The sequence below is a fragment of the Lathyrus oleraceus genome, chromosome 6, assembly GCF_024323335.1.
Source record: "Lathyrus oleraceus cultivar Zhongwan6 chromosome 6, CAAS_Psat_ZW6_1.0, whole genome shotgun sequence".
NCBI lineage: Eukaryota > Viridiplantae > Streptophyta > Magnoliopsida > Fabales > Fabaceae > Lathyrus > Lathyrus oleraceus.
The window spans coordinates 68,070,126-68,092,085 of record NC_066584.1 but is presented as its reverse complement, the minus strand read 5'-3'; the positions used below and the strand labels follow the sequence as shown (position 1 = coordinate 68,092,085).

Here is a 21,960-nt window from a genome sequence, read left to right as displayed (position 1 = left end):
GGATGGTTCATCTCTTCATCGAGGAACTCATATCTCAGGTTTTTAGGAAGTTCCTTAAGTTCTAAGGTTGGTTTCTTAGGGCATGGCATAGGATCTGGGGTAAGGGATAAACATTCGTAAAGGTTATCATCGATGTAGGGTTTCTTAAAGTCATCATCTTCTAATATGAGAGTTGATGGTAACTTAATTGTTTTAATGATTTCTTCTTGTTCTAATTCCCTAACGCACTCATCAATGATATCTAAGGCGTAACATGCGTCTCCCATCACAGGTGCCATAAGAAATTTCGAAAGTATAAATTCTATTTTCTCGTCACCTACCTCAAAGGTCAACTTTCCTCTTTTGACATCTATTATGGCTCCTGCAGTTGATAAGAACGGTCTATCTAGAAGGATCGGTATATCATTGTCCTCTTTGATGTCCATGACGACAAAGTCAGTAGGGATAAATAACTGACCTATCCTAACAGGGACATCTTTTAAAATGCCTATCGGATACTTAACAAATCTATCGGCTAACTGAAGTGACATCTTAGTGGGTTCTAATTCTCCTAAGTTTAACCTCTCACAAACTGCTAAAGGCATTAAGCTCACACTAGCTCCTAAGTCTAGAAAAGCTTTTTCGATGACATGACTACCCAAAAGACAAGGAATGGAGAAATTTCCAGGATCTTTATCTTTTTTGGCTAATTTATTCTCGGAAATAGAATTGCATTCCAAGGGTTTCGAATCATCAAGTCTATGTTTGTTGGTAAGGATGTCTTTGAGAAACTTTGCATAAGAAGGTATTTGGGTGATGGCTTCTGTGAAAGGGATTTCTACGTGAATTTTTTCTATAACTTTAATAAATTTTTGATACTGGTTATTGATCTGGGTTTGTTTGAGTCTTTACGGATATGGTATAGGTGGTATATGACGGGGATGGTACGTAAGTTTTATCTTTAGGTTTTTCTCCTCTTTCTTGACCTTCTTGGTTTTCAGATTCCTCTGGTTCCTTTACTTCGTCCGGGGGTTCGGTATATTCCTAAAAAGTTTTGGGTTCACTCAATCTTGGGTTTGGTGGCTTATCATAAGCGTTCCCACTTCGTAGGGTAATGGCATTGGCTTGTCCTCTCAGATTCTATTGAGGTTGTCCAGGGAACTGACCTCCAGGTGTAGTCTGAGGGGCTTGGTTTAAAGCTACCTGAGAGATTTGGGTTTCAAGCATCTTGGTGTGAGTAACTATTTGGTCAACCTTGGTTCCTAACTGAGTAATCAGTTCATTAACGTGAATGTTCTGGTTCATGAACTCTTTATTTTGTTGGGTTTGAGCAGTGATAAAATTTTCCATAATTTTCTCAAGGCTCGGCTTTGTTGGTACAGATTTCATAGGTTGATTTGGTCTTGGGGCTTGGTAACCAGTTTGTCTCGGAGGTGCATTATTTTGGATTGGGTTATTGTTCTTATAGGAGAAGTTCGGGTGATTCCTCCATCCAGGGTTATAGGTATTCGAATATGGGTTCCCTTGGGTGTAGTTCACTTGCTCAGAGTGGGTTTCGATTAATAGACTGCATTCTGCAGATTGGTGTCCTTTGGTTCCACATATCTCATAATTCGACGAAACTACGGCTACAGTGTTCAGGTTTATGCACATATGCTCGACTTTAAGGGCTAATGCGTCCATTTTAGCTTGCATCATGTCTATAGAGCTTAGTTCATGCACTCCTCCTTGGGCTTCCTTCTTCTCAACTGTCGCTCGTTCGACTCCCCATGATTGATGGTTTTAAGCCATATCTTCAATGAGGGAACTACCTTCAGGATAAGGTTTGTTCATCAGCGCACCGCCTGCGGCAGCGTCGATGGTCATCTTAGTGTTATAATGAAGTCCATTATAGAAGGTCTGAATGATTAACCAATTTTCTAAACCATGATGTGGGCATGCTCTTAACAGCTCTTTATATCTCTCCCAAGCTTCGAACAACGATTCTCCTTGGTTCTGGGTAAATCTGGTTATATGGTTTCGAAGAACGGCGGTTTTACTCGGGGGATAATATCTAGCAAGGAATACTCTTCTAAGGTTATCCCAAGTCGTAATGGAATTGGGTGGAAGGGAATCTAACCAAGATAGGGCTTTATCTCTGAGGGAAAAAGGGAATAATTTTAAACGTATTGCCTCAAGAGAAGCTCCATTGGTTTTAAAAGTGTCTGCTAATTGGAGAAAGCTTTTTAAATGTTGGTTTGGGTTTTCAGTAGCGAGACCTGTGAATTGTCTCTGTTGCACTAGTTGCAACAGTGATGGTTTAAGTTCGAAATTATTAGCTGGGATGGTTGGGTTTACTATACTAGAACTAGGTTCTTCGTTAGATGGTTGGGCGAAGTCCTTAAGAGGTCTTTGGTTTTGATCTTCGGCCATAGCTCTCCTAATTATATGAAAGAATAAACGTGCGCGAGCGTAATGTTCAGGTTCCGCCAGAGGGTATACTAAGCTTCCAGTGATGCGAGCTTTTCGCATTGACCGACGGGTAATAGCCTAAGTCTAAATGATATAACAACAGGGTACGAAATTTGACGAAATTGGTCCCCGACAACGGTGCCAAAATCTTGATGCGTGCTTTTCGCAAGTATACGAACGCGTCAGAGTAATATAAAAGATTGTCGAATCCACAGAGACCAAGTGTCAATCTATCGTTATCTATTGTTATGGTTTTTATCTAAGGTAAACGAAATAGGGGTTTTAAGAGTGTGCAATGAAAAGTAAAGTATTGGATAAAGTTCAATTAATAAAGACAGGCTCGAATGTAATTCACATAATTAATTAATAATCCAAGTACTTGCTAACAGAACTACTTATGGGCATTATTTTCTACTTTGAAAAGAACCAATTTAACAGGAACTATCGCTTTCCCGTATTCAGAATGGAGTTGTACTCCCTAATCAAACCCTCTTATTGTCACTTATAAAAAGGCGCACATTGCGTTAGAGTAGTAAACCTATTTTTAAGAAATATAGTATCTTGACTAAGCTGAAGAGTATTTTAACCTGGATTTCTTAACCAAAAGAGGTTCTTACGAACCAGACTCTAAACTTATAAACGCGTCCGAAAATAGTTTTAAAATCACTTTTCTTCTTAAGTTAAAAACTCCTAATGAACTAAACAAAGCACTTTCGCTGTATTTGAAATAGTTAAAAACAACTAAGTTTAAAAAGACGTTGGACGACTTTCGATCTTACCCAACGGAAATTAAGTGCGGGAAAACATAAGTTGAAAGTTAAAATAGCCCTTAAGTGTTTCTACGAACAATTGTACGGATTATCGGTTCAATTACGATCCTTACATTCTGACCTTTATAGATTTAGTTAGACATGGTAAAGTAAAGGTGCATTTTAATTTAAATAAAAGTAGTGCGAGTGCGGAAAATAAATAAAAGTAGTGCGAGTGCGGAAAATAAATAAAAGTAGTGCGAGTGCGGAAAATAAATAAAAGTAGTGCGAGTGCGGAAAATAAATAAAGTAGTGCGAGTACGGAAAATAAATAAAAGTAGTGCGAGTGCGGAAAATAAATAAAAGTAGTGCGAGTGCGGAAAATAAATAAAGTAAAGCGAGTGCGGAAAATAAATAAAGTAAAGCGAGTGCGAGAAATAAATAAAGTAAAGCGAGTGCGAGAAATAAATAAAGTAAAGACAGTGCGGGAAATAAATAAAGTAAAGACAGTCCGGGAAAATAAATTAGATAAAGGTAAAGCAATAAAAACCTGCTCCAATCGGAGGGTTGAATAAAATGTGAAGCGGAAATGAAAATAGCGGCAGGATTAACTTCCTTCCAAAGTGCTCCAAACTCGATCACAGACTCGATCACAGACTCGATCACAGACTTGATTACACATTTGTGGTAACACCCCAATGCGAAGCGATTACCACTTTAAAATACTGAATATATGCCTAAGTGAAACTAAGTTTGCTCTAAGTTTGCCTCTGCTCTAAGTTTGGATGCTTAAACAAATGAAAACGAGTATGTATTTATAGGCAAGTAAAATAATGGAAATGACAAGGATGCCCTTTAGTTTGAAAATGGGAGGGAAATCTTTTCTTCTTGTGGCGCCTGCCACAACTCCATGGCGCCCGCCATGCGGCCAAATTGTGGCGCCTTAGTGGAAGTAGTGGGGAACGTGGCAGTTGAGGGAAATTGAGCTAGGACACGTCATGGCTGGGTCCATGGCGCCAGCCACAGTGGGAGCCACAAGTGTAAAATGCTGAATTTTAGGGTTTTTAGCTCATTTTCACTCCTTTTCTCGATCGGGGCTCCGATTAAAGTAAAAACCTGAAAACAAAGCGAAACATAGTAATAACATAACAAAATGAAAATAAAATAACTAAAATGCATGCAAATCAGAGTCGAAAATACGGTGAATTTCAGTGTCATCATTGGACATGAGTAAAGTTCATGAAACACAAAGATGAGTTACACTATATGTTTTCTACCTTCTGCTCACTAGTGCAAACAAAAATGAACTACAAAATAGTCAAAGTCAGAAGTGATCATGGTGGCGAATTTGAAATTAAACATTTTGAAAATCTTTTTGATTCAAATGGTATTTCCCATGATTTCTCCTGTCCTAGAAATCCACAACAAAATGGAGTTGTAGAATGGAAGAATAGGAATTTGCACGAAATAGCTCGCACCATGATCCAAGAAACTAATATGGCTAAGCATTTCTGGGCGGAAGTAGTTAACACAACTTGTTATATTCAAAATAGGATTTCTATCATACATATTCTAGGTAAGACTCCTTATGAATTGTGGAAGAACAGAAAGCCCAACATTTCTTATTATCACCCTTTTGGATGTGAATTTTTTACGTTGAACACTAAAGAGAATCTTGGCAAGTTTGATTCTAAAGCATAAAAGTGTTTATTGTTAGGATATTCTGAACACTCTAAAGGCTACAAGATCTTTAACACAAAAACACAAATTGTTGAGGAATCAATTCATGTTAGCTTCAATGATAAGCTTGACCCTGAAAACTCAAATCTAGTTGAGAAATTTGCAGATCTGAAGATCAATCTTTCAGAATCCAAGCATACTGATTCTGGAGAAAAAGACTCAGAAGGAAAAGATAAAGAGTCTGAAGATACAACTCAAATAGAAGCTATCATTGATCCAACTCATCAGAAGAAGAGTAGATCAAGAACCCCTTATTCTGCAGAACTGATTATGGGAGATAAAAATGCTTCAGTCAAAATGACATCTTCATTTAAACCTTCTATAGAGACTTTTCTAGGTTTGGTATCTCTGATAGAACCTACATCTATTGATGAAGCTCTTTTGGATAATGAGTGGATTATGGATATGCAAGAAGAACTGAATCAATTCACCAGAAACAACATTTGGGATCTTTTTCGGAAACCAAGGGGTTTCCATGTCATTGGAACCATATGGGTCTTCAGAAACAACCTCAATGAGAAAGGCGGGGTTGTCAGACACAAGGCTCGACTGGTAGCACAAGGTTATAGTCAGCAAAAAGGTATTGACTATACAGAAACCTTTTCTTTAGTTGCCAGATTAGAGTTTATTCGTCTTTTAATTTATTTGCAGTCAATCATAACATCATCCTTTATCATATGGATATTAAGAGTGCATTCTTAAATGGATACATTTCTGAAGAAGTATACGTGCATCAACCTCCTGGTTTTGAAAGCTCTTAAAATCCTGACTTTGTTTTTAAATTGAAAAATTCGTTATATGGTCTGAAGTAAGCTCCTAGAGCTTGGTATGATAGACTAAGTAACTTCCTTTTGGAAAATAATTTTACCAGGGGAAAAGTGGACATAACTCTCTTTTGCAAAATCTTTAAGAATGATATTCTAGTCATGCAAATTTATGTTAATGATATTATTTTTGGTTCTGCTAATTCTTCATTGTGCAAAGGTTTTGCTAAGTCAATACAGGCAGAATTTGAAATGAATTTGATGGGAGAACTTAAGTTCTTAATTGGAATCTAGATTAACCAACGTTTAGAAGGAACGTACATTCATCAAAGCAAATATACAAAGGAACTTCTGAAGAAGTTTAACTTATCAGAACATAAGAAAGCAAAGAATCCAATGCATCCTACATGTATTCTGGAGAAATAAGAGGTAAACAATAAGGTAAATCAGAAGCTATTCAGAGGTATGATAGGTTCTATCCTTTATCTAACCGCTTTTAGACCTGATACTTTATTCAGTGTCTGCTTATGTGCTCGCTTCCAATCATATCCTAGGGAAACTCACATAATTGTTGTTAAGAGAGTCTTTAGGTATCTGAAACGTACTACTAACCTTGGTTTGTTTTTATAGAAAATCAAGTGGATACAAATTAGTAGGCTATTGTGATGCTTACTATGCTGGAGACGGAATAGAAAGGAAAAGTACTTCTGGAAGTTTCCAATTGCTGGGAGATAACTTGATCTCATGGTCCAGCAAGAGACAATCAACAATTGCGCATTCAACAACCAAAGCTGAATATATTGCAACTTCTGGATGTAGCACTCAGATACTCTGGATGAAGAGTCAGCTGGAAGATTATCAAGTTTCTGAGAGTAACACTCCTATTCTCTAATATAATACTTTTGCTATTTGTTTATCTAAGAATCCTATCTTTCATTCTAGGGCTAAGCATATTAAAATTAAACATCACTTTCTACGTGACTATGTTCAGAAGGGTAATTTTCATCTAAAATTGGTTGATACAGACAATCAATGGGTTGATACCTTTACAAAACCCCTTTGTTGAAGATAGATTCATATTCATTATGAAAAACTTATTTATGGATTTATGTCCAGAATGAAAAGATGTATTTCAAAATGTTTAAGTCTTCAGAACTCTAGATTAGATTATGAGAATGTTTTTGTTGACTCTGAAACATGAGCTTTCTAAAGTAAGACAATTTTCATGAATCAGAAAGGTTCTGATCAGAAGCAATATTATCGATTTGTCTTCCTAATTCTGAATAGTCGCTGTATTAAATGGTTTTCATATCGTTTGATTTCATGTGGTTCTATGTGGTGACAGTTGTCCCACTTTCTGAGCATGCATAATAAAAGCGTGACACATTGGGTTTCACAATTCTTGGAATTAGGTTAAACTCTTATGCTTCCCCCTATGACTGCGTATTTCCATCTTGTCATCATTGCAACAAAATTCTATAAACCCACTTCACTCACATTTTCACACTATGCGCACAATATTCCCACACTTTCATATTTCAAACCTAAAACAACCCTCTCTGCAAATGTTCTTCATCTTATTCATCTTCATTAATGGCTACTCAACAACAATAGATTCAACAACAAATCTCTCCCAGTCCCTCAATGGCTGATGAAAACAATCCCATCATAGAAGGAATACCAAAATTAACTCTACACACTCCTGTCAACGAGTTAATGGTACTCTATGAAACTATTTTAGACTCCAAGAACTTGAAAGACAACGGTTTTGATTTCTATGAAACCCTGTAACTTCAAGGTGTGAAAACCTTATTTGAGAGACTAACTAGCCCTGTGTACCCAGTTTTTGTGAAGTAGTTTTAGCTGCATGCCACTGTTGAAAAGGAAACAATAACTTCCTACATCATGAAAAGGAAGATTGTCATAACTGAGAAATCCATTATTGATTTAATCTCTCATTATGGAAAAGGCAAAAGAATTCATAGTGCCAAGATAAATTCTAAAAGAGAAGCCGATATCGCTCCGGTCATCTTTAAAGCTGAAACTAACTTTGAGGACGATAAAAGTCCTAGTGCTAAGGATTTTACAGACAACCTAAGAGTTTGGTTCAAAATAATTCTTGGTTGCATTCATCACTGGCCTAGCACCAACAGTTCTGACTATCTCAACACACATCAGAAGTTCATGCTGTTCTTTCTGGAGAAGGGTCTCAAGTTGGGACTTCCCTCCATCTTGTTCAAGTTCATGAGGGATTCTATCCGAAAATCCAGAACTGGTGGATCTTAAAAAAAGAACAAAAGCAAGTTCATCTCCAAATGAAGGATGATTTTTAACATTCTCGTTGAGAATGATCTGGTAGATGACTTTCTAGTCAGTGGCTTGACCGATGAACTTATGAAGGATGCTGGAAAGATCTTCTCAGAAAAGAATCTCAAGAGCATGAGTCTCATTTCTAGAATTGTAAGGCTAGATTTCATTCCCTCAAAGGATGATATCTGTGGAATGATGACTCCATTAGGCAACTTCCCGATCTTCACCAAGATTGATCCTCTAGAGGTTTTACAATACTATCTGAAAAGTTGTCAGAAGAATGAAATTGAACCAATGGTGGATCCTTTCAATCTACCTGAAACTTATCTGGATGTTCATGGAAAGAGGAACAAGGAATCAAGAGGAGAATGATCTTTAAGGCCTCAAAAGAAGAAGAAGAAGAAAAATGTTGTCCTTCTGGATGAAGATGTGGTGCCTCTCAGTGAGCGCCAGAAAGCCATGCTTCTGAAGGATACTTCTGGAGTTGTCCAACACACCTCAAAATATTCTAACATTACTTCTAGTAAGCTTCCTGAAGCTAGCACCCCGCTTACTTTTGATCCTGTGATTTTCGAAAGGATCTTACCAATCAAACCCCCTCCTAGTTCTCAATCCATTTCAGTCACTTCCAAACCTTTTAAACCTATTTTACTTCCACCACCTCCCAAATCACCCACTATAAAACCTGTTATTGAAATTCCTCAAGTTTCTGAAACATTGTCTCAACAACAGATGCCATCACCACCATCTCTTTCACAAGTTACAAATTTCACCCACTCCACCACCGTCTGTCTCTCTCCCCAAATAGAAAATCCAAATTTCAGAACTCCCAATAGTCTCTGATGGCCATGTGTCTGAAGGCACTCCTAAGCGTATGTTCAACTATGAACCTGAACCAGTCCTATATGATCCTGAATCACCTCGTATCACCACTCCTTCAATTTTTGGTCCTGACTTTGATGAATCAAAAATTGACCTCACTATTAGCTACCCCATACCACCAAAAGCCTCTCTCAACATTGGTAAGATTCTGAGGAAGTTTGAATTAGAATCTAGAAGCCGTTAGCATGAAGCAATGATAATCAATCATTCTTCAACAACTTCAGCTAAGAGAGATTCTGATTGGGAAGCTTACAGAAGATGGATAAATTCCAAGATGCATGGGCTGATGAATTTTGGGTATAAAGTTTATGAAAGAAACTTCCTTTATAGGTTTATTCCTTAATGGAAATCTGGAAGTCATGGAAATCTTGAAGTCATGGCACTCCCAGTTATGTCTTCCTGCTCTAGAGGTCAAGGAAGTTACTCCAGAAGTTATGGAAGAGGTAGTTGTTCAGGAAGCTATGGTCGTTCAGGATCCTATAGTTTTTTCTGGACATCAGGATTGCTTAATGGAAGAAGTTGTTACTCAAATTGTTGTTTCTGAAACTTAACAAGTTGGAGTTTATATTTCTCAATCTTCTCTTATACCTTCATCTAGAGACATTCCTGTTGGACTTATGAAGACCATTGAGGAAATTAAGGTTGATAATGCGCTAGTCAAAGAGCGTCTAAACAAATAGGACTTGATGTCTCAATTAATTCTAACCAGACTTCCTCCGCCTCCTCCTCATAACCCCTAACCCTTTATTTTTTTATGCTAGTTGTATCTTTTCTGCCTTTTTGGCACAATCAATGAAAATCATTTTGTTTCTTTCTCATTGTTTTATTTTATTATTTTGTCTATGCCTTTTTTATTGATGACAAATGGGGAGAAACATGTCTGAGGGGAAGATTCGTAGTTATTTTGATATACCTAAATTCCTTAAGTAAGAACCCAAACATTGAATAATGTTTTCTTCTAACAAATACTTCAAAGAATAGTTTGTTAAATGATTTGTAGGGTTATATTTCAAGAATCATAATGGTTATAATCAAACATCAATAGTTCTTGAAGTTTCAAATATCAGAATATAAGTTATCAATTTTTGATGAAATTGTCTTTTATCTGAGTTTGTACAACCTTCATGCTGATGATTGAGAATCAGATTCAAGTGCATGAATCTTCAAGGAATTAATATTCATGTTTTGAACCTAGAACATTGAGTACTTGGCATCAAAGTTCTTCTGAAAGTTCTTTCTGAAAACCAAGGCATTGGCATCTAGTTATGAAGAAGAGTTTCCTCTATAGTAATTAGACTTGAAAGTCAAGTTTTTTTTAAGAAGATAACTAGTTCTAAAAGAGTCTTCAAAAGAACTCAACAAAGCTTCTGAAGTGAAGCTTATCAGAATGTTGGTGTTAACAAACCAGTGCTCTGGACAACATCAATCAACTTCTGAAGATAAACCAGATTCTGCCTGAAAAATTACTCTGGTACTTCAAAAAGGTTAATCAGGAAAGTGTTCTTTCATTCTGATTTTATCTTTTTAGGATTATACATCTCAGGGGGAGCTTTGTGCTTATGTAAGATGTATTCTTATGTGATTACTGTCGCATTACGCGAAAAAACCGGCGGGAAACAAGACAACAGAGCCGCCACCGTGCATTATTTATCCCAAAAGAGGGAAAGGAAACGCTCGAAGTAAACCTGGAAAAGACATGGTCTCGCGACCAGAGAAAGATGGGATCGGGAGTCGGTTATGCGAAGGGAAGGTATTAGCACCCCTACGCATCCGTCGTACTCGACGGGATCCACGCTCAAAAGAATAGAAGAAAGGTTGCTAAAAAAAACTGATCACAAACTGCACACAAGGCTGGAAGGAAAACACAGAAAGACAAACGAAACAGGACTCGGCAGGATATCGCATCCTGGGCCTACGTAGTCTGTCAGGCACAGACATCAGAGTCGACGTAGTTCGGGACGGGGGAAACGTGCTCGCTAGGATGTCGCATCCTATGCATACGTGTCTTCTCTGACCGGAGAAGAATCAGAGCACTCGTAGCTCGGCTAACGCACGCCAAACAAAACCACACAGGAAACCGACTGTCAATCGCTGGACTTACGTCAGACTCCACACAAACAGGCAAACATTGAAACCGAATGCCAATCGCTGGACTTACATCAGACTCCGAACCAACGAACACACACAAAGGGGTTGCAAAAGAAAAAGGGCGCCCGGAGAGATCAGCTCATCTCCTGTCTACGTACCTCATCTGGTATGAGGATCAGGGCGACGTAGTTCCCCTACGCAGGGAAAAGGGACTAGCCTAACCAGATACAAAGGGAGACACAAACTACTAGGGAGACTACGACTCGAGCTTAGAAGTTGTCATGCATCATAGCCCTATGTTAAGGTTTCTATCTAACTTGCACAGGAAGCAAGCTAACCTAAACATGACTTGCACAGGAAGCAAGCCAAACTAATCCTAACTTGCACAGGAAGCAAGCTAAACTAAAAAAACACAAACACACAAGCACAAATAGCACACACTATATGCAATCAGTTGGCTCAATCAAGGTTAGGTTTTAATCGAGGGGTCATATCAACCTCTACAAACAAACCACTGTAACAGGGTGATGTTAGCTCTTAACCCTAACATTGAGAATTAGGGTGAAGCAGATGAAATAGGAAGTGAGGGGTGTGCCTCACAGCTCTTATCCCTGGCCTGGGAGAGCTTCAGACAAATGAAAGTGTGGGAGTTCAGAAAGTTGGAACTCTTCTATCCACATGACTGACACAACAAAAGATCTTGGGCTATTATCCACAATGCATCAACACAAGGTGTGTGAGCAAAGTGGATGACACACTGAGTAGCAGGAGATGGACTACACATCTCTTGTATCTGCCAATGCCTCTTCACTTAGGAGGTCTTTGAATGTACAGGGCACAATGATAAACAAACACAAGCATTGCCTCTTAAGGAGGACTTCAGACAGGTGCCTGCCCAAGTAACATGACAGGTCTTCCCGACTACATGAAGTTAGAGAAGTTATACCTCAATGCTTAAGCTATCAAGCAAAGCAAAAGCAAGTTCACAATGAACTTAAGCAACTAAGGTACCTGAAAACAATCCAACTTAGTCAGTACACAACTCAAAAAATCAAACAGACAATTAAATGGTCAACAGTCAACAGACACAATTAAACAGACAAGCATCAATGCACCAGGCAAAGCACAAGCTCAACTCAAAGGAGCTAAACCACCTACAAGACAACTCAATTTTAATCAACATCAATCAAATAGGTAGCTCAAGCCAATGAACCCATTCCTCAAGGCCATATGCTTCTTGTCCTGAAAACACAACTCAACCATAAGCACAAACCACTAGGACAAGGCCTAGGGTCAAAGTGGGAGAAATAATCCAAAACAGAACATGAAAATTGGCATGAATCAAGCTTAATCAATTAGGAACAATATCCAAGTGGTCTCATATCAATAGCATCAACCAAATTCATTTCACAAAGCACATAAGGCAAAGCATGCAAGTTGAAAGCTCATTGAAGCAAACAGAATGAACCAATCCACATCAACTCAAAAATGATTCAATAAATCTCAAGAAAAATCATGGCTAAACAGAACACATCATAGGATCAACACACCAAAAATCAAGGGATTTGGACAAGTATAAGCATGGTAATCAAATTCATCAAGTCATGGTAAGCACAAACAAGCTCAAAGAAGGCACAAATTGATACATCATATTAGCACAAGCCTAAAACAGAATCCAAACATGATAAAGACATCCAATCAAAGCCAAAATAAACTTCAAAGTGTCTAGAATCAATGTACAAAATTTCAAGTTCATATGATAAACATCAAGCATTTCACAAATCATTGAAGTTCATGACTATTCAAAAGTCCACAAATGGCAAGCCAGAAAGGAAAATTCCAAACAAATCAGAAATGCATCCAAAAATTCTACAAAAATTCATGATCAATCCTAACATCCATAGGTAACATCATGCAAAAAATCACAACAATTGGCATTTATTTGGCATGGAAAAGAAAATCATCAAGTTGAGCAAGCAATGGTGTGACACACATTGTCACACCTACCTTAACCAGATCATAACGCAACAACCAAAAATGGGAAAAATGCAAACTCTATACCAAACTGTCAATTAGGATGTCTAGTTTAAGCACACAAAATTTCAAGAGCATTGGATAAAATCTCATCATTTCACAATCAAAATGGCAAGCAAGGTGCAAGATAGCATACACATGAACAATCCCTAAGCCAAAACAAATTCCATCCGTGCACAATTTCTAGAAAAAATCTCATAAAATACTAGACATCATGAGGAACATCATGCAAAAACTCCCAGACCAATTGGATCATCCATCAATGAGTTATGAATTTTTGAATGAATGGAAAAAATAAAAAAAATCATGTGAGAAGCATAGCATGAATAGGTGGAATAAAATGCAAAGGTTATTTGGAAATGTGCTGAGCCAGGGAATCAAAGTGGAGTATCATTTGAATTAGGCGCGCTGAAACACATGAAACACTGCATTTCATTTAATACGTGGCCAGTCAAAGTACATGTGGTCGAGTCAAACGCCTGTGGACCAACCAAAGAGCCATGCGTGATGTGAATTGGACCAATACATGTGGAGCTTTTCAAAAACACATGCAGCAAAACAGAAACGCGATGCAATGGATCAAAACGATGCCTGGGAATGAAACCCTAACAATCTTCAACGTGTTCATCATGGAGGATGAACAAATTTCCCAGAATCACAAAACAAGCACATCATTGGACTCATCTTCCATCATACAACAAGGATCAATCAATATTTTGTCAAGAAATTCACAAACACGCGTGAATCAAAGAAAACAAAAATCACACATGAAACTTCAATCTAACATAACTTGCTCAAATGTGCATGAAAATTAGTGGTTCAAAGCTCAGTTTCACCAGCATCACAAGACCTACAACTATCACATAATCAATTTAAGAAAGAAGAAACTCGAGTTCTGACCTCTTGGAGCAAACAGAATTGGAAATGATGGATTCGAGCCTTGCAATGTGCAAACAGACCTTCCAAAGTGCTTATGAAGTTGATTGGATGAAGAATGAAGGTTTAATCGTGCTTGGTTCCTTTGGAAATTGCAACTGCCATTGATGTATCAAGCTTCAAACATGCTTCCACCTTGCACTGTTTCATTCAATTCCACGTACCAATTCACTCCAGAACACTTCAAATACAAAGATCAAGCACTGGAAATAGATGTTGTTTATGAAGTTGCAAGAAAAAGTGAAAGAAAAATTTGATGAAAACTTTTAGATCTGAAAAATGAGTCGTTCCCCTGCTGAAATCTGTTAGGGTTTTGGCTTTATACTCCCTCTTAACCAAGTCCTTAAACATGTTTAAGCTTATGGCAAATGGATTAGCAAAATATGAGAGTGTAAGTGCAATTTGGATAATGCACCCCCATGCATGAAATGAATGGAACAATGCATGTTTTTGGGCCTGCACTCACTCAAAGTTCTGTTTGTAAGCCAATGGAAGTGTTAAAATGTGTGGACAATGCATTATTTTTAAATTTGAAAATTCCATCCAAAAAATCAAGTGAAAAATCAAATAATTTTGTGATGAGAATGCATGACTTGTGATGCATGATTTGGATAGTGCATGTTAAGAGAGAAATGTACAAAAAAGAACCACTCCATTTGGCCTTATGGTTTGAAAGTTATGCACTTGTGAAGTTCAAATTCCATTGACCATGATTGATCCATAACTTTCCAACCATACATGGGAAATTCATGTTCTTGGACTTTTTGGAAAGGTAAGAGCAAGATCTTCAACTTTCATGTTGGACAAAATTTCATTTGGAGCTTGCTTGATGATTTAAACTTGAGGAGAAGACCTTTCCATTTTTGGCAATTTCAAATTACAGGTCACTTACTATTTTTGGAAATTTTTCATCTGACCTCAAATTTTTCATTGTTGATGTTTGAAATGTCAAATGAGACTTGTATGGACATGGATGATGCCTGTCTAACCATCTCCCACCTTCAAATCCATGATTGCATGCACAGTTGACTTTGGTTGACTTTCTAGGGTTTCAAATGAATTGCATCTTGACTGATGATCTCTGAACATCCAACCTTTGGCCAAACCACTTCAAAATGATCCCTAGGTCCCATGAACATAATATCCCAACCCTAGGGCTTTGCTTCAATAGGAAATGCACTTGCTTGCTTGCACAACTGAATCTCCTGACCAGTCTGACTGATGAACTGAGGACTTGGCAATGGACAATGCAATGCTATGCAATGGACAATAATGCTAATGACCTAAACATGAAAATGTATATACAAAATGGGAGGTGAAAATTTGAGGTGCTACAATTACCTTGTACAAAATTGTTCATTAAAATACATGTTTTGTCATCATAAAAAATGGGGAGATTATTAGAACAAGATTTGGTTCTGCATCTATACCTTGAGTTTTGATGATAATAATGTTTTATTTGTGTGAGAACAATTTTGGTACCTTAATGGTTTGTTATTGTGTAGCTTTAACAACCAGTTCTGATTCTGAATATATGATATGCAATGTCATCAGTTTCTGAATAATATGTTCCAAATCCGCTTGTGCGTAAACTATTAGAAGTTTTGAAAGATGTTCAATATTGTTGGTGCAATGATCTTTCTACTTCTGTGTTGATTTACTCCTGAGAAGCTTCTTATGAGACATTTTGTTACTGCTGCAATGTTCTTTCAGTTCATGCTTCTGGACGTGACTCTGATCACCAAAATTCTAAAGAATGGAAAACTTCTGAAGTTGTGTTATGTAGCTGAAGATTCTGAAGATCTCAAGCCAGAAGATTGAATTTACCAGGTTCTGACTGAAGATTCTGAAGACTCAGAAGATACCGAAGATCTCAAGCTAGACTACTGATGTTGTCAAGGTTCTTACCAAAGATTCTAGAGTTTCTAAATTTAGCTTTATGTTTCTTCATTTCATGCTTCATGAACTTTCATCAGAAACCAGTGAACTTGAAGATAAGATCAAATGGGAACGTGATCAAATAGTACATAGTACAAATCTAACATCCTTTCCACTACCTGATTTCGTGGGAAAGGGAAATACTATACATCACACCTATCCCTGATTTTGTGGGTGAAGGACAGTACACAATATCACTCCTCTCCTATCCAACAATAGACAACCGCTCTATGAGTTTTTCCTTTTTTTCCCTCCAACAGTCTTCTTCTTATGCTATATAATTGAGACTTGGAGACTTGAAGAAAATGTTGGTGACGCAATATTTTGACAAGTCTATTTCTTTGTGGAAAGTTATCATTTGTTTGTACACAATTTTTCTTTAAGTGTTTGTTTATCATTTGTGTAAAATCTGCTTGTATCGAAGCAACTTGTAACATACAAAATATTATTCAAACTATTTGTTTGATTCCTTAAGGAGGTTATCCTTGAGAATACAAAGAAGGTTGTTCTTTGTGAGTCCTTAAGGAGACTAGGGTATAGTTGGATCCTTGAGAAGACAAAGAAGGTTGTTCTTTGTGATTATTGTAATTTGTTGATTATAATGGAATAAGTCCTTGTGTATAAGGAAAAATCACCTTGGCGGGTGGACTTGAGTAGCTTTGAGTTTCAAGTGAACCAGGATAAAAAATACTTATGTTTTTATCTCTTTGTTATTAACTTGTATGTGGTGTTCTTGTTTTGGAAAAAGCTTTTGCTTGTAAAACCCAATTCAAACCCCCATTTCTTGTGTTTTTCACACCTTCATACTAAACTTGAGACGATGTGTTTCGTGTTTTCAATGAAAGGCTCCCCCTTAATATATCCTACTACAACAAATAACGCATTTTACCTTAGTTAAAAAATAGATCCTACCTCGGTTTCACAGACGAGGTACCGAAGAACGTGATGAAAAGTGCACATTTTACCCCCTGGTTTTAAAAAAGTCGACGAGTATGTGTAAATAACATGGGTTCAATCCCTAGAGAGGTCTTTTTAGAATTCTGAAATGGCGAAAACACATGTCCATCTATTTTCTCGTTTCACTAACGGATATACCACATTTTCACCTCGGTTATCTATTAAAATCGAGGGGTAAATTTTTTTTGAGTTAATTAAATATAATATGAATTTCTTATTTCACTAAACCCTATACGTAACATTTAAATTCTCAAAATTGGTTAGAAAAATAATTATATGAATAATTAAGTTATATTTGAAGAACAACTTACATTGATTAGTAATTTTGAAGCATCATGCAACTCATCATTCATCGCACGTTGCTTTATTCAATATTTCCTTTTCTACTAATTCATTCTTGAGAGCATAAAGTTTGATGCTTTGAAAAATGAACAAACTTGGAAGAAAGTTGAACGAGAACTAGAAGTATTTGAGAGGCTTTAAAGATAAAATAACATGAGATGAATGATGAGTTGTAGGATGCTAGAAAATTATTAATCAGTGTAAGATAAGTTTCAGATACAACATAATTTTACATATGATTATTTCCAAAAGAAATTTACTAGGCTATATGTTCGAATAGGGGTTAATGAAACAAACAATCAACATTAGATATGATAAACTCAACTCGACAGAACAAGATGAGAGTTGCACAAAGAATCACAACAAACATTATCTTAATATCAATATCAATAACAAAAACAATAAGAAAACAACAATAGCAAGAACAACAACATCCATAAACAATCAACAATAATATCAATAACAACAACATCTATAAACAACTTCTTGGATTTAGGGTCTCAACAACAAGAATAACAATATCGATAAAAACAACATCAATAACAACAGAAAAACAACAAGAAAACCTATAGGTTTTCGGATCTCAACAACACTAACAATACCGCCACCCCCACCACCACCACCACCACCACAACAACAACAACAACAACAATATGACAATGATAGTAGTAGTGATGTTTGACATACCAGATCTCTAAAGAAGAAGAAAAATAAAATGTTTTGAATCTCTGAAGAAGAAACGAGAGCACTAAACACATAACATCTTCGTATTGAAGATGATATGTGTTTATGGCTCTTGTTGTTTAGGGCTCTTCGTTAGAGTTCTGTTTGTGTTGTTTAGACAAGTGAAATATAATGCTACAAGCTAAAGCTGTATATATCAGAGAAACATATTCATCTCGATTGAAAAGAAAACCGAGGTGAAAAGTGACATATTTTAAAATTATAAATAATATAGAATAAGACACCACTTTTAATGAGATAAATACATAAATTGGAACTGATGGGATTGGATGCATGTACATTGAATAGGTTTACCCCTCGGTTTTTAAAATAACCGACGAAATAATTGTATATTTGTTTAATGAAAAAATAGGGTGCATCCAGGAATTATACCTCAGTTTTTAATACGGGAGATAAAATTGTTCTCATGAAATATATTATTTATAGTAGTGTCTATACTTTTGAGATAGAATAGGTGCCCCATCCTTCCGAGACAGAGGTATCAACTACTATAAAGGTTACTTCAGAGACAAATGTCACTGCTCCTTGTGATCTCCAGATAGCTTTCAAATCTTCATCGGTCTTCAACTAAATAAAGTTGTATTTCACTCTTCAATCAGTATCAATCCAATCTTAAAGAAACTAGATCTTTTTCACCTTTCAGTTATTGGTGCCGAGAAATAAATCATTCAACATGGATCTCAAGACGGCAAGACAAATTGTGTCCTTCAAAAGTCGAAACTCTACGAGAGGTTTTGCCACATTGAAGTGCATTTCTGCCTTAATCAAAAATTGAGAAAAAGACATTCTTAGATGTTTTTCTCAACAGTAGGTGACCCCTCTATTTGTACAATTTTGGATTCAGTCTGAACCATACAAAATGGTCGGTGCAATCACAAACGTACAAAAGTGTCGGCAAAATCTCAACAATTCAATTTTCACTCTTTTTATAACTATCGAATTTTTCACTCATGAACGAAATATCTCGTAACTTCCACATGTTTTAAAAAACCCAGTACTAATCAAAATTTCAGATATTTTGAAAATTTTGGTTAACCGAATTTTTCATATATACTATCGAATTTTTTGCTCGATTCCAAATTTTTTAGTTTGTTCTACCAGATATTTTATCCGAATTTTTTACTTTAGTTTTCAAAGGCAGTTATAATTATTATTAAAATATGGGTGTCTTAAGTAAAATTTAGGGGGTGCATTGGAAGAAAATACATCCCCAACTTTTAAGAAACGGAGATGATCTCGAGAGAGGTGATTCAAGTTAAATTTAAGAGAAATAAAATAATGAAATGTGAAAGATAAATTGTTGCATCTATTATTAAATTTGAAATTTATACGAATAGAAAATTGTAAAAAAAACGTTATTAAATATACAATACAACATACAAATCAATATTAAATCATTGAATGAAAATAATTATCATCCTTCTCAAATTTAGTCACTTCCTTCTTTGTTTTTTTCGCTAATTTAGAAGAATTATTTTTATTGTTGATTTCACACTTTTTTTAAATGGATGAATGAAAAAATTGTTTTTAACTATAAAGTAACACTAATGACTATTTTATGGCCGTCTATTTTAAATTGATGAATGAAAAAAGTTATTTTTAATTATAAAATAAAAAAGATATTTTTAACTATAAAATAATACTAATGATTATTTTAAGAGTGTGATGATTGATGAATGAAAAATTTACTATAACTATATACCATATTATTTAATTTATTCGGTTAATTGTTTTAGGAGTTTAGTGACAAATTCATGTTATAATATTAAGTAAAGATAAGAAAACTATTACCATTTCGGATATTAATAGATAATTAATTCGATATATGGAATATTTTATAACTATTTTATACCATTTGCGGTATTTACATAATTAATGTTTTAGTGTTTATCCAAAACAAAATATAATAAATACAAGGCTTATTATCCTTTTTCATTCTTTATCTTTGATTTTGAGTTTTTTTATACCCCTTAATTTTTAAAAAGATCGCTTTGATCCCTTAACTTATTATTAGGTGTCACATACATTCTTACCGTCTAATTTTAACAAACAGAGTTTATTATAGTCTACATGAGACTAGTTGACAGATTTGTCATCACTATCATTGTTTCCCTAATTTTGTTCATACAAATGAACCCAAAATCAAATTAGGACAAGTAATTCCATATGGATATTCTCTATATAATTGTCATAACCTCAAACACTAAAGCACTTCACTTCATGTTTTCATCGCAATCGAAGATATGAATGAGTTTTGGGCGTTCTTCTGGGAGTTATGATTCGAAGGTGTATTCAAGCTCAAAGTTGCGATGGAGACCCAACTGTCAGCGTGAGGATATTGTTGTTCTTCTAAGGGCAACAACAATTACCAATCATGAAAATTAATTTTGGGGATGTCCACATTTTAAACATTCTAAAATCCTTAATCATTTTAGATATTTATTTTGTAACATTGGTATTGTGGTTTTGAATTCATACAAGGTTCTCCTTAAACTAGGTATGTTTTTTTTTATTGGTCCTATGAAGATGAGAATGATCATTTTATAATGAAGAAAAAAAGGAGGTTGGAAATTTAACAAAAGAAAATGAAGAGAAACTGCATAATCTTGAAAACCAAAGAACCACAATTGAAGCACTAAGAACTTATAGAACTTGAAGTGGATTTGAAGAACACTATAAAATGGAAGATAATTTGAATGACTTTAAGTTTTGTTGTTTTGTCTGTTTTAATGTACAAATTATTTTGACTATTTTAATGTATAAGTTTTATACAGTTGAATAAAAATCATGCAGTTGAATGTAATATTATGTTGTAATGTTATGCAGATGAATGTAATGTAATGTTATGCAGTTGAATGTTAATTTTTCCTGTCAAATTGTGTTTTTAGTTTATACTGTCAAACTGTGATGTAATGGTATGTTCTTAATTGTATCAGTTTAATCATAATTTTGTTACATGATTTTTACTCTCAAATTATGTTTTTAATTTTATCATTTATAGCTTATACTTTCAAATTGTGTTGTTTGTTTATGCTCAGTTGAATGTTATTGTACCATACTTTCAAAAAGTGTTTTTCATTGTACTAGTATAGAAACAAAGAAAATTTAAATTACTCTACATTAATTAATAACAACCAAGCATTCATTGAAATTTAGTACCAGAAAAGATTTAGTATCTTAACATGATATAACATTCATCATCTAAAAAACATACTAAGTATGCTCAACATAATTCATAAAAAAAACAACATTCAAAATCCTACAATATTTGAAAAACAACATTCATAATCTTACAACATTCATAAACCTACTTTCTCAAACTAAGTAATCTTCTTTCATGGGGTAGTTCTCCTTTTTAGATGAAATGAGTATTATAGTAGGTCCAACAATATTATTTTGAACACTTAATCTGATAGTAGGATTTAAGGATACAATATTTATTGATACCCTTATAACATCATGTTTCTTTACATTTGCATGACTTTCTTTAATTGGATGACTGACCTGAGTTGCTTGATTGACCTGATTTTGATGAGTTTCTTAATTGGCATGAGTTGGATGACTTGTCTAAGTTGCTTGAGTTGGATGACTGTCCATAGTTGCTTGAGTTGCTTGTCTGGCATGTGATTGTGGAACCTTACAAGTAGATTTTTTATGGTCAACTTTTTTGCACCTACTGCACCTAACATTCAATCACACCTTCTCATTTTACGACCAAATCCATCTATTTCACTTTTCTCCAAGATTCCTTTTCTTCTTTGGCCTTCCTGGTATCTTCCTATAGAGTGGTGATTGAACATCAGGTATTTTGTCCTACCCACATATTAGATCCAGTGACAAGATAAATGACATTATTGTAGACTGCTTAACACTTGCATGTTTTGTATATTTCAAGAATCTAGTAATCTATTTTAAGGTTCCTACACTTCATAGATTCATGTGCATGAACATATGGTAAGGATGTGAGGTGTCATTTTCTAAATGAGCAAAAAAATTCCTTCAAGTTGACTGAAAACTTGTCTCCTGGATTTTCAGTGTGTCTAACC

General features: G+C 35.5%; 1 non-coding gene across 1 annotated transcript; it reads left to right on the top strand.

Moving 5' to 3' along the window:
- The first annotated feature begins 1,900 nt into the window (after nt 1-1,900).
- Nucleotides 1,901-2,007, top strand: LOC127098722 (small nucleolar RNA R71). The gene has a single exon (XR_007793424.1). It is a non-coding gene; the product is annotated as a small nucleolar RNA R71 (small nucleolar RNA).
- The last annotated feature ends 19,953 nt before the right edge of the window (nt 2,008-21,960 follow it).